A 13,396-nucleotide genomic window follows, 5' to 3' on the forward strand; every position below is an offset into this window, starting at 1 on the left:
TTGCCAATTATAACTCGTCGGACTCTGACGCTGGCCAACAAGCAGCAATCTTGCAACCCAATAGACGTGTTCGCAGGCGCTTTGGTCAAGCAGCATATGTGAGGCCACAAGATGTAGCCTCTGACAGCTCGAGGGATGATCATGCAGAGCACATTCCCAACGAGGCAATGTTTGAGCCCGAGATTGATGAAATAATTGAGAGGATCATGGATTCAGAAAGGCTTATCTATAATGATATGAAAAGTGAAGCCGATACGCCATTGTATAATGGAGCACGTATGTCTAGATTGAAAGCACTCCTGGTTCTTCTCAACATGCAGGCAAAGTTTGGATGGAGTGACACTAGCGTCACAGCGCTTTTCAGGTGATCTATTACAATTAGTTTACTTTAATAAAACTCTAAATGTATAATGATCTGATAGATTTTTACACGACTGTATCGTATTTTTATGTTGTGTAGATTGCTTAAAGAGCACATACTACTAGCTGACAATGTGATGCCAGATTCTCGAGATGAAGCAAGAAAGATTTTGCGAAACTTGGGGATGGATTACAATTCTATCCACGCTTGTCCTAATGACTGCATTCTTTTCAGAGGGGAATACATAGACATGGAGAAGTGTCCGAAATGTGATTCCGAAAGATATCGAGTAGATCTCCACGGGACAAAAATTCCACAAAAGGTTTTGCGACATTTTCCTCTGCTTCCTCGCATCAAGCATTTCTTCGAATGTAAGTCCATGGCCGCCCTAGCATCATGGCATGAGGAGAATAAATCTTCGGATGGTGTGCTACGAATTCCTGCAGATTGCGCAGCGTGGAAACATATAGATGGAACATGGTCGAATTTTGCCAGGGAAGCTCGAAATTTGCGCTTAGGCCTGGCTATGGATGGCGTAAATCCATTTGGTCAAAGATCAACTTCTTACAGTGTATGGCCCGTTGTCATCGTCAACTACAACATTCCCCCGTGGTTGACTACGAAGAAGGGGCACCTATGGCTAAGCTTGATTGTGCCAGGGCGATATAAAGTGGAGAATATGGATGTGTATCTTCGTCCACTATTGGAAGAGCTACAACAATTGTGGATTGGCATAGAGGTGGTGGATATGATCCGACACACAGGACGACGGAATGCTTTGATCAGAGGCATTCTAATGTGGACCATGCATGACTATCCCGGGCTAACAGAATGCTCAGGTGATCTATTGACACTCCTCACTCAGACACTGTAAATCTTGTTTTTTCCCATAGTTGATCTATTATCATGTGTATACATGCAGGGCTTCAAACAAGCGGATACAGAGCATGTGTCACATGTGGACCTAGACTGAATGCACGTAGGGCGCCCTCACTGAAGAAGCAAATCTACGAAGGTCATCAAGCGTATCTTCTAGAGAATCATATATTACGCGACGGCTTTTTGGGAAGAGAGCCACCAAGGATGTCTGCACAAGCATGGTTAGAGCAGAAGGAGATGTGCGATGACGGATTGCCTCTAGGGATGAAGAGACTATCTCTATGGTACGAGTTACCATACTGGCCCCGACTCATGATCAATCACTTGCTCGATCCAATGCACATATTCAAGAATGTGGGTAATCTACTATGGGACCATCTGACCGGCAAGAAAGATACTTTGGGAGCCAGAGTTGACCTTAGAAATGTGGATCGTATGGAGCAATATTGGCCACAAACAACGTCTGATGGATCGATAAAACTCCCTAAAGCACCATGGATTTTCACAGGAGCCCAAGAACGCAAAGTAAAAGAGACCATTCGATCTTTGCTGACCCCCACTGGCGTAATGCACTCGCTCCGAACGTGTTTTACTAAAGACGGAAAGCTTACCGGTTTGAAGTCACACGATTGGCATAAAATGTGTCAGGTACGTTCATAGTGGACTTTAATATCATTGCATAAAATGTGGACTTTAATATCATTACTGCACATACTTTACAGTTTATTTTACCGGTTGCCATTGAGGGATGTTTGTCTCTCGACATCCGTAACACAATCTACAAACTTGCAAAGCTGGTGCAATGGATCTCACAAAAGGAGATCAACGTAGACTCCATACCATTCGCCAAACTAAATGCTGCGGAGCTTGTGTGCATGTTTGAGAAACATTTTCCTACTACCATGCTAACCATTCAGGTGCATCTTCTTGTTCACATAGTTGATGAGGTGGAAATAGCTGGCACAGTTCATTCCAGATGGATGTTCTTCTTAGAACGTTTCATGAAAACGCTTAAGGGATATGTGCGTCAAAAGGCACGTCCGGAGGGTAGCATGGCAGAAGGTTGGTTGGTATCAGAGTCCCTAGTGTACATTGGAGAGTGGCTAGACGGATTTGATAAAGCCCGGGACACGCTATGGCGAACCATAGATGATGAGCGCATATCTGGGATTGTCATGTGCAATCTCGGTGTTGAGAAGAAGATGACGGAAGATCTAGAGGCTAAAATCAACCGATTTTGCATGCTTCACAATCCAGTGATGCAAAAGTGGATTTCACAATATAAGGATGCAAAGCAAGAGCGACAAAGGGCACGAATCGAGTGGAGACGGGGAAGATGACCACCGATGCACTATCCGACGGAGAGCCTACCAACCTTCATGAGCTTAAGCTGGTTGCACAACCAATTGAAAAGCGCACAACAATGCGGTGACGAAGTGACTGAGGAAGAGTGGGAGTACTCTCGGGGTTGCGCGACCAAGGTAAGTTTGCAATGTACGACATGCTAGTGACTTTATTTCTAAACGTTTGAACGGCCACTCATAATCTTTGTTCGTTGTAGTATAAGTCATACACAGCAGCATGGTGTAAAGGTCGACATTTTAGGGTGGAACGGATCGACAAAAAGCGTTTTACTCAAGATTGTGGAATCATGGCAAAATTTGAACAGTCTAGTCGACGACGTTCCTCTGATGCAGATCCTGTGGTGGCGGAACTCACTTACTTCGGCACGCTGCAAGACATTTTGAGGATCGATTACAGAGGATTTTTTGTCGACTTGTTCGACGTGCAATGGTTCAAGATAATCATGGAGGGTCGCAACGCTACTGTGCGTAGAGGAGAGTCTGGTTTTCTTGAGGTGGATTCTACTAAGAAATGGACTGACCTAAGAGACACTCTCGTACTACCAGAGAATTGTGAACAAGTAAGTATGTAAATAGTTAACATCCCCCTTTTACAAGTTATGTGCTTGAAAGCTCTCATGTAAGTTATGTGGCTCTGGCAGGTAATATTTCATCCTACAAAGTCTATATCAAACTGGTGGTACGTCATAGAGGTAGCCCCTCGTAGTGCAAGGACGTATGAAGGCTACCATGTGCCAATCACAACGGCATCAATGGAGGAGATCAGAGAAGATGCTCAATCAGAAGCCGCTGCGGTGGTGCCAGATGAGCATCAAGATGCTACTACTCTATATGGGGTGCATGCAGAGGAGCTACAAAATGAAACAGAGGATATGTGTTTAAACGGAGAGCTCTATATAGATATAGGAAGTTATGCTGAGTTATGCGAGGATGAGAGAGAGATCTCTTAAAGCCACAAATATTGTATTTGAACAATTTTGCTCCGTGTTGTAAAAGCTCTGGCTCTCTAAGTACCTTCCATGGTGTATAACGCTCTTTTCTACTCGCGCTCACATCTTTTGATTGAAAATTCTAAGTTTTCGACTTGCCTCTTCTATCACTCAATTCATTGCGTCATTGTATTTATATGCGTCATTACGTCATTGTATTTAATGGTCTTTGCGTCATTGTCTACTCTATTCATTCAATATTAAGTTTAAATATTCGTGTGTTTAATGCAGGTATGGATGATGAGGAGTTTCTTTCTTCTTTGTCACCGCAGCAGAGACAGTGGTACGTGGAGCGTCATCGCTCTGGCGCATCATCGCGCGTTCCTACTCCATCCGCATCTCCCTCTCTTTCGGAGCATTCGGCGCGCTCCGAAGCTTCGGCGTCGACAAGACGATCTTCACACTCGTCTAGACACCGGCGCTCTAGTGGTGGCGGTGGCGGTTGTTGTGGGGATTCCGCTGCCGATGCCTCCACACCGCCTCGTGTTCGACGAGGCTCTTTAGCCTCCCCTTCTTTGCCCGCCCCCACACCAGCCACAGCATCGCCATCTACACCAGGTTTTGCGCGGCTGACTGTTCCTAGCAGCTACACACCTCTACCTACTCCGCCAGGAGCCACCCCACTCGACACTCCTCGCTTCGGGGCCCAGACGTCGGTGGAGACACCTGACGTCCGTACCCCCATCGACACGCCGCTAGAGACCCCTGCCGGGACACCCAGGTTCACGCGTCACCGGCCAGAGGGCTTGCCTTACTCCGTCGACTTCAGCGGCGGCATCATCATGGATGATGACGGCAAGAAGGTGATCTCGCGCATGCGTGGTCTTTGCTCTCAGCTGTTTAGACACTACATACTAAACAAATGGAGTGAAGTACCAAGTGATTTAAAAAACAGAGTCATCAGCATACTTCATGATGAGTTTCCCGTTCCAACACGGGATCAGCGCTTCAATGAAGACCTGATGAAGATTCGAATGCGCGAATACTGCAAACACAAGCGTTCCGAAGTGCAAAAAGCAATCAAGAATGGGTGGAACAGGCCAGATTGGCTGGCCAAAGAAGATTGGAAGAATGCGAAGAAAGCAGCGCGCGAGAATCCCGACAAGTGAAAGCAATAAAATGATGCAGCCAGAGCGCGAGTAGAGGCAGGGAGCTCGCACCACTTGGGGAGCGGTGGATGGGCATCATTTGAGGCCGATTTTGTAAGTGTTTTCGTATTGCTCTTTATGTTCGATAGTTTAGGGTTTATGAGTTTTTTAATTCTAACATAATGAAATCTTTGTATGTTTTGACAGTGGTCGATGACAGGACGTGATCCCACACCGTACGAGCGCGAGTACGCAAGCAGGAAGGGCTTAAACGCCCTGATGGACATTCTCAGTTCTCGCGGCGGCATGGTTAGTATTAGGGTTTACTCTTTTCTATTTTTTGTATTGTTTAATAAATGTCGTTATATGTTTATACTTATTGAAAGCTGTCTTATTGTCTTTTTTTGCAGAATCCGACAGATACGCCGCTTGGACGCGATGAGACGTCTGACTAGACGACGTCAGTTTAGCCGTAGCTAGATAGCATTAGTTTAGGGTTTCTCATAGCTTATGTATCATGAGACGGATTTTATACGTCTTTTTGAACCATGTATATTATTACATTTGTCACCGCAGTTCCTTTTGCCAATCAATTCTTTATGCCTATGATGTTGTACAATTGTCATTATTACATTTGCCAATCAATTCATTTTGCCTATGATGTGTACAATTGTCAATTTTACGCTTGTCAATTTTGCAAACAATGCGTCTTGTGGGTGACTATTTTGGGTCTATTATCTACCCTTGCACTTTTTTTAAAAAGTGAATCAAGTACAATATGGTTGATGGGTGGCAGGGCATTCAATGCCCTGTCACCAAAAAAAAATTCTCTCGGGCGTCGCTATTTATGGCTCTGTAGCGTCGCTATAGTCTTCTGTGTAAACGTCGCTATAACCGTCGCTATGAGCGTCTCTATATAGCGACGCTAATAGCGACGCATTTAGCGACGCATATAGCGACGCTCTCGTAGCGACGGTTTTAGCGACCCCGGGGGTTATAAAAACCCAGTGTATTTCCGTCGCTAACAGCGTCACAAGAGCACACAACCTCTTGTAGTGTGTTATGGTCGTCGCTATATGCGTGGCAATCTGCGTCGCTATCTGCGTGGCAATATGCGTCGCTATGAGTGTGGCAATTTGCGTCTCTACCTGCATGGCAATCAGCGTCGTTATCTGCGTCTATACTTGCGTCGCAAATAGCGACAGGTTCACAGCGACGGGTGTAGCGACGCACATAGCGACACGTTGCGTTGATATCTGCGTCGATGACACCTTTTTTGTTGTAGTGAGAAGAAGCTACAAGAAGGGGATTTGGTTATGAAGTACGAGAGCTACCTTGATTTCACATTTCAGAAAAAGTTCAAGAACAAGTGGATTGGGCCCTACAAAATTTTCAAAGCTTTCCCTAATGGTACCTATCAGTTAGAGCGGTCCAATGGTAAGCTCCTTCGACACAGGATAAATGGAGTTCGTCTCAAGATCTATTTTGACAGAGCTCTCACTCCAGATGTTCATCAGGTTCTTATTGAAGGGGTTGGGCATCCCACTTAAGGGTGCAGTCCAAGATAGCAAAAAGACATGAATAAGACTTCGTACATATGACTTTATTTCATCTTTGCATAGTGTTAGCAGGTTCACAGGTTTGAATAATAAGAGATTTCATTGGTTGAACATAAATATTCAACCAATGGGTTGGGCAATGATGGTGCGACAAAGTTATATCGGTCTAGTAGAATGGTTCTTGCATTGGTATAGAGTCATGCAGATACAGGTCGAGGCAGTGGAGTCAATAATAGGTGCCGGTAGCATCCAACTTGATCATGATGTGTATGTCAGATGTGGCGATTAGCAAGTCAGGCATTGTTTTTTAATCTCTCATAATTAAAATGCTCGATGCAGGGAATTTACTCTATGGTAGCTCAATGGTCCCATTATTTGGCCATGGGGTTCTTTTTGGAGGACTGTTTCAAGGACAGAAGATTGAAGTGAGGCTAGTTGTCGTAATAACGGCAAGTTCGGGGTGGTCCACAATCGGGGTGCCCTCCACTATCGGCAAGTTACAAAGCAATTGAAGTGAGACTCGAAAGGGGTGGCTAGGGCTACTTGAAGCAGGGAGTACTTGGACGCGGCTACTGCAAGCTGAGTTATACCCGTTTGGCAGTGCAAAGGGATTACAATCGACCTTGAGTGGGAAACGCAAGCTATAAAAGGCAAGTTAAAACTATCGCCATGCTTTTAAAAAAAACAAAAACAAAAACTAGTTTCCGAGCTGCAAAGAAAGGAAGGCGCCACCAGGTGGCAGAGCTTTTGTGGTCGCTCAGGGAAGGAGGATGAGTTGGTGAGTTGCATGGCAAAAAATGGGCCACCGATGGGCATGCGTGACAGGTGTCTGCAATCCCATGAGAGAAGCGCTGGACTGGATATGGAAAGCTTGCCAACGCAGTAGGGGAACTGGACGAAGCAAAGGCCGAGGGGTTGCCGGCAAGTTGAGACACGACTGCCAGTTGCATGGCGGTTGGAAGGGGAGCGCTGAGGTTGAGGTAGAGGGGTGAGCCAAACAAGAGGAAAAAAACGATACCTTAATGGGAGGTTACATGAAGCAAGGTCTACAAGGACGGGAAAAAAAAAAAAAGCAACACACAGAAGTAGAGGAAGGCATCACGAGCAGAGGTGATACCCAATCCAGCCTGTGCAGAGTTGGAGCGCAATCAATTGCTGTAGTAAACAGGGCAAGAAAGGGCTCCGGGGTTGCGCCATCAAGGAGGTGGTGGGCTGGCCGAGAGCAGAGAAAGGAAGGCCGCCACGAGGTGGCAATAGGAGGAGTTTGAGGACCACATCTTGTTGGAGATAGTGCTACAGAAAGCAACGAGAGCTCCACAGCAGCAAAGAAGAGAATGGACACCGTCCTGGTTGTGCTGTTAGAGGAGAGAAATCAACATCATTAACGGCAATTCTTGCCGATCGAGAATCGTGTCGGCTTCTCGTTCTCAAGTTTGCTTTGGTATTTGAAGGATTGAAGGATTGACGAGTTTGTGTTGCTAAGGTGCATATGGTTAGGCGGGTGTAGTCGTGAACTATGTAAATTGCGAGCTTGTTAGTCAAGTCATACAGAAAATAGTGTGTAAGTGAGTCGATTCGAGTGGCTTGGGTGCTGGTTATCTGCTAGGCTATAGAGAGGCATCGAGTTTGTGTACTGTGTGTGTTCCCATTTCGTCCATCCCAACGTTAGCAGCGCACAACCGGATCCGTTACCTTTCTGGTTGGGGAGTTTGTTTCACATGATGAAAGGCATTTTGTGACTAGTTTTAGTCTCTGCCTATTATTCTCAAGTTATCAACCTTGATCATTAGTTTGGATGAGGCTAGTTACTGACAAGAAACATCAGCAAGTCCTTGACTTGCTTGGTGTTGATAAGTATATCAACATGTTACTTTCATGGAAAGTTGAGGAGAGGTCTTATTGCACGTTCCAGTACCTTCAGAAAGTTTGAAACTTGGGTATGCATTTAGATACCTTTTAGTTGTGATAACTCGTTTAGCATACTCAAGTGAGTTCTAAATGGAGTTCCACGCTATGTTGGTTATGGGTCGGTTTATCAAGACGGTTGCACAGGGACAACAATGTGGAACAATCAAGATGTTATTCTTGATTTCATTGAATCCCATTGAACCGGGTTCCGATCCAACGAACCGTTGGATCCATGAGGGATGCCGCGATGGAAAACATTAGTCTTCTAATGAAGATACCGTCACTTGTGTTTTCGAGGACAAAAACGCTTCTCCCAAGGGAGAGTAATTTCATGCCAAGGGTAGGACTATGCGGGCACAGCCCTAGAAACGTACCGGACACACATGCAGTAAAGAGGTCTATATATGGAAGAGGCCCAAGGGCCTATATATAGGATGGTTGGGAGGTTATTCGCATGTCGATCTACCCTGCTGTCTTACACTCTCTCTATTGAAGGTGCCTCTCCCGTGGCTATTCGCTATGCATAGGGTATTCCTTCCTTGCCATTGATCTCTTACTCATGTTTTGAAAGAGGATAAAACACACAATCCAATAGTATCTCTTAATACACAGTCACAAAGTGTAGAAGAATTAGTCATTGCATGAAAAGGAACCTCTCTTTGTCATTCATTCTCTAAAGCATGAGAATCATTTTGTCTATGGTAGAGATTTGAATGTCATCATTGGTCATCAAGCCCTTAATTGTCTCCATCCCACCATGCTTAGTGTATTTTGGAGCGATTGTCAAGCTAGATGGTTCTTGTGAGCAATTTGGTGGTTTAATTGATTATAATCCTAGTAAAGCTAACCAATTGTAGATTCGCTCAGTCTCACAAAGGACAAATCTTGGCTTTCGAGTCAAGGTCCACACTACCTATTCAAGAAGTATCTTTTGTTCGCATGAATATTCAGATGCATTTATTGAGTCTCTGATTTTGTGACCGTCTTGTATTTTTATCATCGTCTTTGTGTGTTATCTTCTCATATGAAATCCATATTGAATGATGCACATGATTCACTAAAGGATGAGCACAGAAGCTTGAAGATCACTTTAGGAAAGGTAGAAAGTTTGTATTCAAGGAAAACACAATGTTTTATCATTGTAGGTCATATCGATAGATTTTGCATGCTATTTCCTTGGCAAGACATAGTCACAACAAAGCATTGGCACGATTTTCCATCAAGCTTGATACTCCCTTTACGGTTTGCCAGGGTCGATAGCTTTAGATAGCAAAGTCAAGTGTCGATCACATTTTTGGCATGTACTCATTGAAAGGTTTGTAGATTCGTCACATTTTTCATCTACATTTTACCCATAGTGATTTAGGAAGAACAGTCTTTTTATAGTCATCCAGAAATAAAAGCCGTGTCTATGAAATTGTGGTTGAAGTTGTTTCAAGAAGATCCCCATAGGAGATTCTTGAAGAGAATGAACCCGAGATTGTAGACAAAGGTGAAGACATGGAGTCAAAAGCAGATTATTTTGTATCACTTTCAGCGCGGCCCAAAGAAGCAACCATTGCAGTCGATCCTTTTGAAGTTCAAGTATCGCGTCACCTACCTAACAAACTGGGCGCGCGACGAAGATTTCTCCGTAGATTCCTTGGAGTTAGTGGCGGACTACATAGAAACCATGCATCTTGGTACCAATACCACACCTTGAAAAGGGAGGGATGTCACGTGCTCATATGTGCATGTGGACAAGCTTACTCCTATTTCTAGGGTTTATGACAACCTAGGAAGTGTTCTAGAACCCTTGTGAGCTTGTACGCAGGATGTGCATGTCTAGGCACTTTAGATTAGTTGCATACCCTCTGATTGCACATGAGCACAATCAATGTCTATTAGGTGTAGGCATTGGGGAGAACATGTCATCCCATTGTAGACTACCATGTAGGATATATTTTGCGGTAACGCCTAGGGAGCCATCTAGGGCATATCTTTCAATCCACGCGTTAAAATGAGACTACAATTTGGACAAAAAGCTCATCAAAAAATCTTTGTGCTTTGGTAAGGGATCCACATTTGGCATATATAAATACCAAAGCATTACCAAGCACAACCTGTTTCTCCAATAGCCACTCTCTAGCAATCTCTCGTGAATTGTCACCCATGTTAAGGCCACATGCCTTCAGGGTGCAAGCATAGGCGATTGCATTTTGAGAAAAGCCATCCCTTTGCATTTGGTTGAAACATCCCAATATCCATAGCCATGTTGAGCATATCATGCAATCAACATATTCTAAGAGGATACATTTCATATAGAAATTTTGTGTGTGTGGAATGGCCATCCCTTTGCATCTAGTTAAAATAGCCCATGGCCACAATTATATTGGGCATATCCTACATCAACAACCCAAAACTTTCTTGCCACATCCATGTTGGGCATATCCTACAATCAACACATTCTAAAAGACTACTTTTTAAACAAAAAGTTCGTGTGGAAAGGCCATGCATTTGGCGAAAAGTCTTTCCTTCCCATTTGGTTAACAACCCATAGCTTCCTAGCCACAACATTGTGAACAGAAAGCTCATGAAAAATATATGTGCTTTCATATATATGGACCGAAGCATTGCCAAGCACTGGTCTTATCATGACATCTCTCACCCATGTGAAGGTCTTGCATAAGTCCATAAGGCACTATATTGAGAGTTGAAAGCATGAGTGGGTGGACAAAAAAGCTATGTGCAAAACATAAACTATTTTTGGAAGTGTTTGGCCAAACATGTTTGACCAGAATGAAAAAATCTAGAGCATGTTATATTCACTCAATAGCTATTCTAAAGAAGGATCTAATACTGCAATGGGCGCAATTTAAAATTGATATGGAAAAATTTTACTCGTCCACTTTTGAAAAAATTTCTTTAAAAAAATAGCTTCTCACCCTTAAAATTGTACCACCCAAGAATGCTTTCACCCTGAGATGATCGAGGCATTGAGTTTGAGGTTGATTGGTTTTTGTAGAGGTTATTTAAAACGAAACCATGTAGCAACACCTAAGCACAAAGCAGCAGGTTGCAACATAGTACGCTAGAGAGAGAGAGAGAGAGAGGTTTACTTGGACCATGAGAAGCTAAGTCAACGTCGCCTCCAAGTAGAGGCTGATGCTTGGCAAACAGTAAGTCAGGTTTGTTTTCCAGCAGCACTTGTGTTTACTATCTCCAACACGGAAGCACTCGACAATCAACACAGGCGATATTAGTAACAATATTGGCTACACTCATCGTAAACATCATAGATTCATGCGGCATGAGCAATTGCAACGCAACTTACGATCTTGATCATCTTGAAATAGGCCTTGAAGAAGCGCTCGTGGGGTAATCTATACCTATAGCCTGTCAAAATCAACAGGTGAAAAGCAGCTCTAGCTGTGGCAAAAACGTTGTGTATAATTAGATGGATGTAGATATAATCATTCCGTTCACGATTGAGATTCAGTTACGTGGGGACTCATGCAACAAAAAGGCCTCGGACCAAACAAATAAAAAGCAACAACCACCACACACCAAAAAAAAGCAGTCTCTAAATTCTATACAAGAACAAGGTAGATCTCCATAGATGAATCAAGTGAAGTGCTGAAAGGAAAGTTTTCATCGTTCTTCAAAATAGCTTCTAAAGACGAAAATAACAAGTAATAAAATCACCAAGCCTGCTAGACATAAAAGAAATTTCTTTTTGACATGCAATTTTTCAAGCTCCCTTTCATATGCTTTGTGTAATGTGATCAAGTTACTTGTATAATTTTTCATATATAACGTTCTCAGAATTATATACACCAATTGCATTGACGAAGACACCGATTGCATTGACGACGATGTCACAGCAGTCCTTGGGGCTACTGATGCCCCTCTTTCCTCACTATTTGATGGGCGCATAGGACATTAGTTGCACAATCAAACACTATGGCAAGGAATTGCACCAGATACACACCCCCACCAATGCTTGTCTCAAAGTCTCCTATGGGGAACCCAATGCTTCGATCTGAGACACCCCCCTGGGCATACTCACGGTCCATGCGGACTACATTGCCACCTACTGTCCGTCCACCTGTGTTGCCTCATTAATTTCCCTCTAGGCACCCAAATTGGTGGCAGCCCTACACCAACAACTACTCCTCCATCTATGCCACAAGTTCCCAACTCTACTACGCCTCGAATTGTTGCAATCCCCTCCCCCTCCTTGAATGATGAAAACCCATCAATTGGGGGTACAAGATTGGGGGGCCATACACAATCCTCATCCCGTGTCAATTGGCGTCTACAAGAGGTAATGGTTCTTGTCGAAGCCGAAAAGGATCTGCATGTTGGCAAACGATTGCAGAAGCTTGTCGATCTCGTGGAGCGCATCGCTCCAAGAGCCAATGCAAGACAAAGTGGGAGCAGCTTCGCACCTTGTTCACTAGGGTTCGTGACTTCAAGTGCAAAATACCATCTGGTTGCAACAGTTATTGGCAAATGGATGCGATCGAGCGGCGCACGAGGGGCCTACCGATCGAGGAATTCCCCTTCAAAGTATATGATAAGATGGACAATCTTTTTGGTGGCAGGCAAAATGTGGATGTGGCTGGACTTCTGTACAACTCGCTCAATGACGACACGATCCCACTAGTGTGTACATGTAACGCTTTCTGCACTACAATTTTATTTTATTTTTTTATGCTTGTTAAGTTTTTATGAAATATTTTGTGGTCAATGCAAGTGATGGAGCCAAGAATGTGCAGGTTGAGCAAACTTCGGCAACCTCAGAACCTCATACATCACCACCACAAGGAGCACCTGTCCTGGGGGCTAGTAGCAATTTGGAGGAATCAAGTGAAATCGATGAGAACGAACTAATGTGAGCACCCTAAAGGAGATTGCAGAGTCTGCCAGTAGGATGGCATCCTTCATGGACACGACCGAAGATAGGAAGGACACTAGAGAGGAAGCTCGGGGGAAGAAATTATAAGAACTTCGAGCAACACGGCAACAAGTACAACGAGACAACACCCGATCAATATGCTCTTCCTTGGAGAACATGGCAGACTCCATTAGGTCACTTGGGATTGTACGTGATAACAATCATTGGCCGTTGCCATAACATGGTCATATAATTTGTACTAGAGTTTGCTTTTCATTAGTAGGTATGCTATGTTGGAGGTTAGTGCATCTAATTTCAATGTATCTATTCATTTAATCCAACTACGCTATGATCTTCAACAGCACTTCA

At 44.0% G+C, this 13,396-nt stretch overlaps 1 pseudogene; it reads left to right on the forward strand.

Annotated features, from left to right (window-relative positions):
- The first annotated feature begins 12,126 nt into the window (after window positions 1-12,126).
- Window positions 12,127-13,028, forward strand: LOC147430440 (uncharacterized; annotated as a pseudogene).
- Window positions 13,029-13,396: the final 368 nt, after the last annotated feature.

The sequence above is a fragment of the Adiantum capillus-veneris genome, chromosome 21 (assembly GCF_014529385.1).
Source record: "Adiantum capillus-veneris isolate H3 chromosome 21, ASM1452938v2, whole genome shotgun sequence".
Lineage (NCBI taxonomy): Eukaryota > Viridiplantae > Streptophyta > Polypodiopsida > Polypodiales > Pteridaceae > Adiantum > Adiantum capillus-veneris.